The sequence below is a fragment of the Panicum virgatum genome, chromosome 3K (assembly GCF_016808335.1).
Source record: "Panicum virgatum strain AP13 chromosome 3K, P.virgatum_v5, whole genome shotgun sequence".
NCBI lineage: Eukaryota > Viridiplantae > Streptophyta > Magnoliopsida > Poales > Poaceae > Panicum > Panicum virgatum.
Window position 1 is genome coordinate 10,400,984 of NC_053138.1, and position 11,111 is coordinate 10,412,094.

The 11,111-nt window shown below is 44.4% G+C and overlaps 1 pseudogene; it reads left to right on the top strand.

Annotated features, from left to right (window-relative positions):
- Positions 1-6,019: 6,019 nt before the first annotated feature.
- LOC120697474 lies at positions 6,020-8,984 on the top strand (annotated as a pseudogene).
- Positions 8,985-11,111: the final 2,127 nt, after the last annotated feature.

Consider the following 11,111-nt stretch of genomic DNA (forward strand, 5'->3'; position numbering starts at 1 on the left):
GTGTTACCAACACGGACAAAAGGGCTCTCCACGTGATAGTTCAAAAGAAAGTTATTCTTTACTGAGTCACATGTACTACTTAGGTGAGTTGGCAAGGAAGCCATGCGCCAGGCAATAGGTCTTGGGTTCGAATCCCGCAGGGTGCAAAAAAATTTTAGCATGAGGGACATTTTGTCCCGGTTCTACCACCCGGGATAAAAGCCTCCAGAGCTTTTGTCCCGGCAGCCGAATTCCGGTTCCAAAACCGGGACAAATGGCCCTTGGGAAATGGGACAAATGGCCCGATCTGTAGTAGTGCTCGGTGCCGTACTTCATGACCGTGCAGGAGCCAACACTACTACAGAACAGACATTTGTTCCAAGCCATTTGTCCCGGCTGCCTTTGGGCCCGGGACAAAAGGTGGCTTTTGTCTCGGGTCCAACGGCTAGCCGGGCCAGCGGGGGGACAGAGGTCTTTTGTCCCGGTTGGAGGCACCAACCGGGACAAAGGACCCCCTTTTGTCCCGGTTGGTAACACCAACTCGGACTAAAGGGTGACCCTTTTTCCCGGTTGGTGGCACCAACCCAGACTAACGGACCCTTTGTCCCGGTTGGCGTTACCAACCCGGACAAAGGTCCCTCCACGTGATAGTTCAAAAGAAAGTTATTCTTTACTGAGTCACATGTACTACTTAGGTGAGTTGGCAAGGAAGCCATGCGCCAGGCAATAGGTCTTGGGTTCGAATCCCGTAGGGTGCAAAAAAAATTTTAGCGTGAGGGACATTTTATCCCGGTTTCTACCACCCGGGATAAAAGCCTCCAGAGCTTTTGTCCCTGCAGCCGAATTCCGGTTCCAAAACCGGGACAAATGGCCCTTGGGAAATGGACAAATGGCCCGATCTGTAGTAGTGCTCGGTGCCGTACTTCATGACCGTTGCAGGAGCCAAACACTACTACAGAACAGACATTTGTTCCAAGCCATTTGTCCCGGCTGCCTTTGGGCCCGGGACAAAAGGTGGCTTTGTCTCGGGTCCAACGGCTAGCCGGGCCAGCGGGGGACAGAGGTCTTTTGTCCCGGTTGGAGGCACCAACCGGGACAAAAGGACCCCCTTTTGTCCCGGTTGGTAACACCAACTCGGACTAAAGGGTGACCCTTTTTCCCGGTTGGTGGCACCAACCCAGACTAACGGACCCTTTTGTCCCGGTTGGCGTTACCAACCCGGACAAAAGGTCCCTCCACGTGATAGTTCAAAAGAAAGTTATTCTTTACTGAGTCACATGTACTACTTAGGTGAGTTGGCAAGGAAGCCATGCGCCAGGCAATAGGTCTTGGGTTCGAATCCCGTAGGGTGCAAAAAAAATTTTAGCGTGAGGGACATTTTATCCCGGTTCTACCACCCGGGACAAAAGCCTCCAGAGCTTTTGTCCCGGCAGCCGAATCCCGGTTCCAAAACCGGGACAAATGACCCTTTGGAACCGGGACAAATGGCCTGATCTGTAGTAGTGCTTGGTGCCGTACTTCATGACCGTGCAGGAGCCAACACTACTACAGAACAGGCCTTTGTTCCAAGCCATTTGTCCCGGCTGCCTTTGGGCCCAGGACAAAAGGTGGCTTTTGTCCGGGTCCAACGGCTAGCCGGGCCAGCGGGGGGGGGGGGACAGAGGTCTTTTGTCCCGGTTGGAGGCACCAACCGGGACAAAAGAACCCCCTTTTGTACCGGTTGGTGGCTCCATTCGGGATAAAAGGCCCAACCCTTTTGTCCCAGTTGGTAACACCAACCCGGACTAAAGGGTGACCCTTTTTGTCCCGGTTGGTGGCACCAACCCGGACTAAAGGACCCTTTTGTCCCGGTTGGTGTTACCAACTCGGACAAAAGGTCCCTCCACGTGATAGTTCAAAAGGAAGTTATTCTTTACTGAGTCACATGTACTACTTAGGTGAGTTGGCAAGGAACCCATGCGCCAGGCAATAGGTCTTGGGTTCGAATCACGCAGGGCGCAAAAAATTTTTAGTGTCCAGGCTTTTGTCCCGGCAGCCGAATCCCGGTTCCAAAATCAGGACAAATGGCCCTTTGGAACCGGGACAAATGGCCCGATCTGTAGTAGTGCAAGACTTCAAGTGTCAGAGAACCCGGACGCCCAAGTAAATTTGGACCTGCATGCATGGAAAGAAAATAGGAGAAACATGCAAGAAGCTTGCGGATTGATTTGTGAGAATGAAACCCCGGCAGCCGCACATGATTCTGCAACATGTACTTGACAACATCTCCGGTGTTACTAGCAGGTTAGGGGTAAACATGTTGCCAACTTTAACTACACTTAAATTTGTATATCTAAAATTTTAACAAAAATATGAATGGATAGAGCATGCAAACATCTATCATCATGCAAAATTTGAGATGCAACTGAAAGTTTTGCAAAATGAGAAACAAAAAGGAGAAATCAGCCTATGAATAGTAGAGAGTTACGGGTCCGAGATAAATAGTTGAACCCACAACTATTTAAGTGCAGTATTCCCTTTTTTGTTTCTTCTTGCACAAATTTTTATTTAATCTCAAAATTTACATGATGGTAGATGCTTATGTGTTCTATCCATTCATATTTTTGGATAAATTTTTTATACACAAATTTAGGTGTAATTAAAGTTAGTAATACAATAACACCTTTATGGGCGGTAACACCGGATACATTATTCTAAAATGTACTTACCTTTGTTTTGGAATACAAATGAAGTTTTGACCAAAACGTGTGCACCGTCTATCTATCGTATCAGGCATGCATGTTAGAGGTCAGTGGCTCAGTGCGAGCCCACGGGTTCCCAACTCTGCTGCCGGCGAGCCTAGGCCACGTGCAAGCGTCCTTTTATTTATTTATTTATGTCAAAGAGAACAGTGCAACATTTCTTCAAAGTAGGTCAGATACCATAAGGCAGCATTGGAATGAAGTAAATAAGGCAGGGGACAAATTATGATTTGCTTAGCAGGCTATAAATCCTAGGCCAACGCATGACAATGTATGTCTTCTTCATCCTAGAGTGAATCCAGAGATGTAAGCAAAAGAAAAATATGCAAAGAAAAAGGGAAAAAAGTGTATGTCTTTACAAATCGATGATAGAAATGGAAGGTACCAGGACATTCGAGCTGAGTTATCAAGAAGTTCGTAGATTTGGACCTGCATGCATGGAAAGAAAATAAGAGAAACATGTAAGCATCTTGCGGATTGATTTGTGATGGAACCCCGGCAGCCGCACATGATTCTGCAACATGTACTTGACAACATCTCTGGTGTTACCAACAGATTAGGTGCTACCATGTTGCCAACTTTAATTATTCTTAAATTTTGTATATCTAAAATTTCAACAAAAATATGAATGGATAGAGCATGCAAGCATCTACCATTATGCAAATTTTGAGATGCAGCTGAAAGTTTTGCAATGAGAAATAAAAAGGAGAAATCAGCCTATGAATAGTAGCGGGTTACGGGTCCGAGATAAATAGTTGAACCCGCAACTATTTAAGTGCGGTCTTCTCTTTTTTGTTTCTTCTTGCACAATTTTTTTTTTCAAAATTAAAATTTGCATGATGGTAAATTCTTATGTGCTTTATCCATTCATATTTTTGGATAAATTTTTTATACACAAATTTAGGTATAATTAAAGTTAGTAATACGATAACACCTTTGTGGACGGTAACACCGGATACGCTCTCACATGTACTTACCTGAAGTTTTGACCAAAACGTGTGCACCGTCTATCAGGCATGCATGTTAGAGGTCAGTGCGAGCCCACGGGTTCCCAACTCTGCTGCCGGCGAGCAGGCCACGTGCAAGCGTCCTTTTATTTATTTATTTATTTATTTCTGTCTAAGAGGACAGTGCAACATTTCTTCAGAGTAGGTCAGATATAAAAAAGTAGCATCGGAATGAAGTAAATATGGCAGAGATCAAATTATGATTAGCTTAGCCATGGCAGGCTATAAATCCTAGGCAAACGCATGACGATGTATGTCTTCTTCATCCTAGAGTGAATCTGGAGATGTAAGCACAAGGAAAATATGCAAAGAAAAAAGGGGAAAAATTGATGATAGGCATGGAAGGTACCAGGACATTCGAGCTGATGTAGATGTGAGAGTTCGGCTGCTGCTCAAAGTATCGCATTAGACCAGATCGTCGATAGCATCTTCTCAGCAGCCGCGACAGTGGATCAGACGTGATTAGTGGTTCCACGCTGGATTCATCCGCTCCGCATGCCTCGGCATCCTCGCACGTTGAGGGTAGTTTGTGGCTCATGCCATGCTGAATCCGTGTGGTTCGAGCTCTAACCACTTCATGAAGGAGGTCCATCTGCCTAATAACAACATAATAATATATCCTGTAAAGTGTTAGTTTCGGTGAGATCCTGGAGCTTCAACAAGCAGGTACTCCCCCTGTCCCTAAATAAGAGTCGCTTTTGGTTTTTATGCTATAAGTTTGACTAGATTTGTAAAAAAATACGTGCAACATTTAAATCTCCAAATAAATTTTATAAAAAAATTAGATTCAAATATCTATCTAATGATATTTAATTTGTACAATAAATATTAATATATTTTTATATATATTTGGTTAAAGTTATTTCTCGGTAAGTGAAAACGACAGTTATTTAGGGATGGAGGGAGTAACTAGCACTAACAGGCTAGTGCTTTGTGTATATGGGTGTGTGTGGTTTCCAGGATGTGCTGATTTCCATGTGCATGTTTATAATTATTACAGGAAGAACAATCTCATGCTTCGTGATCTTTACTTCTTGTGCTCTGCTTGCTGATGATTCCCATTTTGTAGATGATCAACAAATTAATCACAAAATTACCTGCATCCTATATTGTCATAAACCTAGCCCTGTTTAATTATTGCTAGCTAGCCAGCTTAGGCAGTGCGCATCATCATCGTTATTATTTATTTCTTTTGCACACGCACTGTCCTTTTCCGTTCCTTTTCTCTTAACTTTCACTCAACAGGACAAGGTATACTGTCTGAAGTAAATGATGCAAACGGGCCGGAGTCTGAATTCTGAGCTGGTTAAAAAAGCAGGTAAGCTAACAATGACAAACGCAAAAAGGGAACATATATATAGATAAAATGTTCTTATTATATAATAGTCAGACAACAATAGCTAGCCATGGGGGGTATCGGGATATTCAGCCGCTCCGCATAGTACAATTTCCCCGTCAAGATGTTGTTTCCTGGGTTGTGTCACCATCATGGTGACACTAGAGCCATCTTATGTTCTGACGGGTCTTCTCGGCAAAGAAGACTCACTCATGCCCGGCCAGCATGGGACACCATGATGACTCGCTCGCTGTAACATCCAGCCCTTGGATCAGTTTGGGCCACAAATTAGAGTACCATGGATGAAGCATGATAGCTCAAAAATAGTTCCAACTGGAAAGGTAAGGGTTGGATGGGCTAGTTTAAATTTTCAACTCTAAGAAACATTACAAGCCTGGGTTAAACTTTTTACGCGAAACGATGATGATCGAATCAGAGAAAGCAAATTAATGATATATTAGTAGCGTAGAGAGAGAATATGATTTTATCCTACGGAACTACTTCTCTTCTTTGACACGGTAGATATCATAAAGTACCATGAAGTAAATGTTGCAAGGGCCGGAAAGAAAGGTATATAAAACCTATGCTGTGCCATGATAATGTGTATGCAAATGTAAGAAAAAAATAGGCCAAAAGGAGAGGAAAGAAGCATTAGTTGAACCAAGCGACCGAATGACATTCTTTCCATTTGAAGTACACACTGACCTATATAAAAGGGACCCACGTTGAAAAGTTATCAAGAAGTTTGTAGAAAATTTGTTTCAATATTCTTTTCAAAAAAATAATTTGATTAAATATTCACAAAAGTTCTCTTGAAGCTGGTTGGAAGTTCTAACGGGAACGTATACGAGGAAACTTTATAAAACCTTTATGCGAAGATTTTTATTCCACAGCGATTCAAGAAACAAAGTTACAGAGAAATAAAAATATACTACTCTGTATTGAAAAAGAAAGGGTTGGACCTGCGAAAACCACTAGCCGCCTAGCCCCGCTTCGCTCGCGTGGACACTGCCGGCGAGCCTCCGTGTGCACCGCCGCTTTCCCAGCGAGCCGCATCAGCCGCGCGTGCCACCGTCGGCTGCTCTTCCTGGCAAGAAGGTCTTCTTCCCTTTCCAGGCCACCGACATGTCGCGCCCGTGCGCATCTCTGCCGAGCCCGAGCACCGCATGGGACGCCACCTCCCTCGCCGGCGCGCTCAAGGCCGCCGCGGTTCGACGCTCCGCGCCCCACGTCGGGCCCCTCCACGCGGTGCTCGTCAAGCTCGTCCTCTCGGCCTCCGCCATCCTCGCCACCTCCCTCGCGCACCTCACACTGCGGTGCGGACTCCCGCGGTATGCGCGGGACGTGTTCGACAAAATGCCCCATCCGGATGTGGTCTCCTGGACGTCCCTGCTCACGGCCCACGCGCACCAGGGACTGCACCGCGAGTCGCTCGCGCTGCTCCGGCGCATGGTGGGCTCTGGTGTCGAGCCCAACGGGTACTCCCTGTCCGGTGGATTGCTTGCTTGCGCTGGCGCTGGCCAGGATGCACTTGCTCTCGGGAAAGAAATCCATGCCCGGGTTCTCAAGATGTGCCTGCATGGTCCAGTCGACCCGGTCGTGGAGAATGGGGTCCTTGATATGTACTCGAGGTGCAGGAGCATCGAGTATGCTAGTAGAGTGTTTAGGGTGATGCAGGTGAGGAACATAGTAGCCTGGAACTCGATGATGGCAGCTCTTCTTGGGAGTGGGCAAGCAGAGGAGGCGCTGAGGTTGTTCGTTTCCATGGTCTCTTGCAGTGTTGGTGTGGATGGCTTCTCATTTTCCATAGTTGTGGATGCTTGTGGGGAGCTGGCATTGTTGAGGCAGGGGATGCAAGTGCACGCACAGGTTATTGGTGGAGGATTTGAGGCAGATGCCGATGTGAGGAACTCTTTACTGGACATGTACGCAAAGTGTGGGTGTGTCAATTCAGCAGAGCTTGTCTTCAAGGTGGCATCGTCACAGGATGCTGTTCTTTGGACTAAAATGATCTCAGCTTATGGCAAATTTGGCCGGGTACGGGATGCAGTCGACATGTTTGATAGGATGGCACAATTGGGCATAACACAAGATGGCATAGCATATCTTGCAGTTTTGTCAGCATGTAGTCATGGTGGACTTGTCAAAGAGGGTTGGCACTACTTCAATTTGATGTCTGACAGTCAAAGCTCAGTTAGGATGCATCCTGAGCACTACGGATGCATGGCAGATCTCCTATGCAGGAGAGGTTACCTAGAAGAAGCTCTTGAATTCATTGAGAATATGCCATTTGACACTAGCATTGCTGCTTGGAGTGCTTTACTTAACTCATCTCGGATACATGGGAATGCCAGGTTGAGTCAACTTGCAGCATCCCATTTGCTCAAGCTTGATCCTGAGAACCACAGCAACTGGGTTGCTCTGTCAAGTGTACATGCATCGGGGAATGATTGGCATGTGACCTGGACTATCAGGGAGAGCATGAGCAGAGAGTGTGTGAAGAAAGAGCCTCGGTGTAGCTGGGTTGAATTGTATGATGGTGTTCATAATGGCTGACCAGTCTCATCCTGAATTATTTGAAATACTGCAGACTCTTGATTCTTTGGAGGATATATCCGTCATGCCTTTTCAAGGAACATAAATCAATGTGGTTTTGATCCCACCATGCAGTGCAAGGTTGTAGATTATCAAGATAATAATCTTTGTTACAGGTTGTTGCTCCCAGTTCTGAATATGATGAATGGTTGTTTTGGACCTACTGTTGGTTATAGAAATGGAAGATGAGTTATTGAAAATTACGGCACCATTTCACCTCGGAAAACATATATTTCTTCCATATGAAGAATCTGTAAAGGTATGATATGGCTACTTCTCTTGGTCAAACATCCAATTTTTCTTTTCTCCTCAATCATGTACACACAATCCATAACATATTATGAAGCTCTCTCAGTTCTTAGTTTACCTCATTAAACCTTAATCACCCTTAAAACACTAATATCACTTAATATATGCTAATAACATACCATCATTAGCTGGTGGCCACCTACATCTAGTGAGCCGGGCCCTGGGAATAGACTTCATTTGCATTTCTTGGGAGCTAGGCTCACTGGCGCCTTTTGCATGTGCAGGGCCAGGCTCTGCTCGATCTCCAGGCAAGCAAACAGATTCAGGCTCCGGAGCCTGGATGAGCCTGGTACACCCAACCAATCAGGCCTAGGATGGTATTTCTCTCACACTACTCTAAACAAGTGCCCTCCAGTGTATATAGTCACACACATGGACTGAAAGGACACCAAAGGTCCAAATTACAAAAATTGGCAAATCATGCATGGTTGAACGTTCATTTATTCTTTTGATTCCAGTTCACATTTCTTCATGGTTCGCTAAAGACTAAAGTGTTATTTTTCCCAGAAAAAAATTAACAAACCACTCCCAAAGCTAGCACTGCTTAGCATTTCTGATCGGTGCCATGAATCTGTGATACCTCCTCATGTTAGAATGATGACACGGGGTCGACACCGGCTCTTCAATCCGGACAGCCAAATCACTCGAGTCTCTACAAGGGATCAACCTGAACAGCTGTCTTCTGGGTCTATATGGGCACCTAACCTCCCAGGTAAGAGCGCAGAACCAGTGTCAAAAGGACAGCCAATGCAATATGTTTTCCCAATACCACTCATACCCAAGTGACATGGTGCTCGACAGGATGTCTAATGATTACTGAATAGAGAGAATAGATAACATATGAGGCAAAGGAGCATCCTAGTGTGATATATAACTGGAGGAATATATAGGAAGTGAGCTCAATGTTGACGGTAGTTGGTATAGCACACAAGTGTATATGTGCTCTTATGTTCTGAGATTGAGCGGCCCTTATTTCCAGGCCGAATTGAGCCTGAGTTTTCTTTTGGCAGAGGTGAATATTGGTTGGTAGATTACATATATTAGCCCAGCGAGCAAGTGGTCAGAGGCTCAGAGTAGAATACTTTACATAAGGTAGAGTTATTTAGAGCAGCTGCGGAAGAGGCACCCTCGGATGGATTTTTTTTTTTTTGTTTCTGAAAGAAACAGAGGTACTTACGCTGCAGTTATCAAGTCAGATTATCATCTACTCTGTTCTGATGGTAAAGCTGGCCTATCTACAGCTGAATCAAACTAAGAAAAATACCCATGATGTCGTAAATAGCTGCCAACAACAGATTCATGGTATATAGCATGTATAGCAATTGACCCGTGTATGTGGTGAACTTTTGCATCCATAGTTATCCGAAAAATTTACCCGTGTATATGTTCTTTTTGGTTGCAATGGGACTATTTCAGCTATTCCGGATAGATTCTTACAGCGCATAAAACTTGTTAATAGATGGATTAAGAATACCAATCAGTATTTTGCATACCTAAGTTATAGATACTAATAAATATTCCTAATATTCAAGAGGATTACAAAGGACATTCAAACCTACTTTCGCTCCGAGAAATCGAAATTAAATAGTATTACTAAGGACAATCAAGAGGATTACAAAATGTGTTTCTGTTGACTTCAACTTCATGTGCAATGTTGTTTCTCTCATCCATATGGACCATAAAGAACAGAGTAGAGATGTAAAGGGAAGAGCTTTGGATGGTGCTGCATTCATTGTGAAGTAAACTGATCAAAAGATCAAGTTAATCGGTAGCTACCTCTGCTTTGGAAGGGGGTAGTACCTAGGAAGTACAGCTGAAATGAATGGCACTTCTTTACTAACCACGGTACTGATTCTTCGTTGTCAGTAGATTTTCCTCCTTTCTTGCTGTTTTGCGTGTGGAAGATCTCCCCCTTTACGTAAAACGTGTAAAGATTTGAGTAAATTCAGCATCAAGCTAAGTCTCAAGGAACAATAATCGATTTTTGGAAGGACAGGTGGCATGCAATATTAACAAATTAATAGTCTTTTGCAAGTGTCAGTCGGTTAGAGACACATCACGGCCTATATAAACGGCTTGTTCTTGCACTACTCAACGCTCTTCAGTCTCATTTTGAGTCCATAGTGGTCGCAACAAGTTGTTGGTCCTCTCCACTTTAATTTGTCTACTACTGTCGTCAGCTAGCGATGGGGGTTGGGAGGTACCAGGATTTCTACATGCAGCTTAAAATGCCACTACTGCGCTGTAGCTAGGCTGTGTGCTACGGCGTGTGTCTGGTGTTCTCCAGACAACAGCTGGATGACAAGGTGCCGTATCCTGACGACATGAGTTTTCTGCATGTCCATCAGCAGAACAAACGCACCAGAAAACCATAGGAGCTGCTAATGGAAGTACACACCTACCTGTTGTTTTTCGTTTTTGTGAGTTGTGACCATAGGAGGAATAGCAGGGCTCTTGAAACTATCCATGCATGCAAGAGTAATAAAGACTGGCATCGATCGATTTCCACAAAGAGGCCGCCAAAGTCAGGATAAGTGAAACTACATATTTGGTAACAACGTCGAAACTCTTGTGTACTAAGACTAGTCAGAGACTTTTCTAGCTAGGTTAGTGTTGTTATGTGATGAGGCAGCTTCTTGAGGGTCCTCAAACTTTCATTATTGAAATTATATGTTACTGAATTTTAAAACAGCACAGTTTGCTAATGCTTATCAGCTGAATTTTTTTTCTCAAAATGGAATCCCGAATCAAATGCAATTATTGTCTGCATAAGTGGACAATGAGATGGTGGCTGGTGCTGGTTTGTTGTGAGAGAAAATTACACTGGCTGGTGGCTGGTGCTGGTTTGGTGTGAGAGAAAAATATTGTTGGCTGGCTGGAGAAGCAGCCATCAGAACAGAGTGTTTGAATGGACACCAACACACATTGTATCATGTGGAGGAAAGAAAATGGTTTCATGTAGCAACAGTATGTGTCAAGAACCATGGTGATAAGTTTCAGTGTGTAAGATATTTGGGAGAGTCAAGTGCAGGGAAAACTTCACTCGCTGTAAACAAACAATGTGTATTTAAGACCTTTGCATCTTAATAAACTTTCCCCTCTAATGGGACTTTCTCTCTGTGGACGCCGGCGTGGGTGTGCATG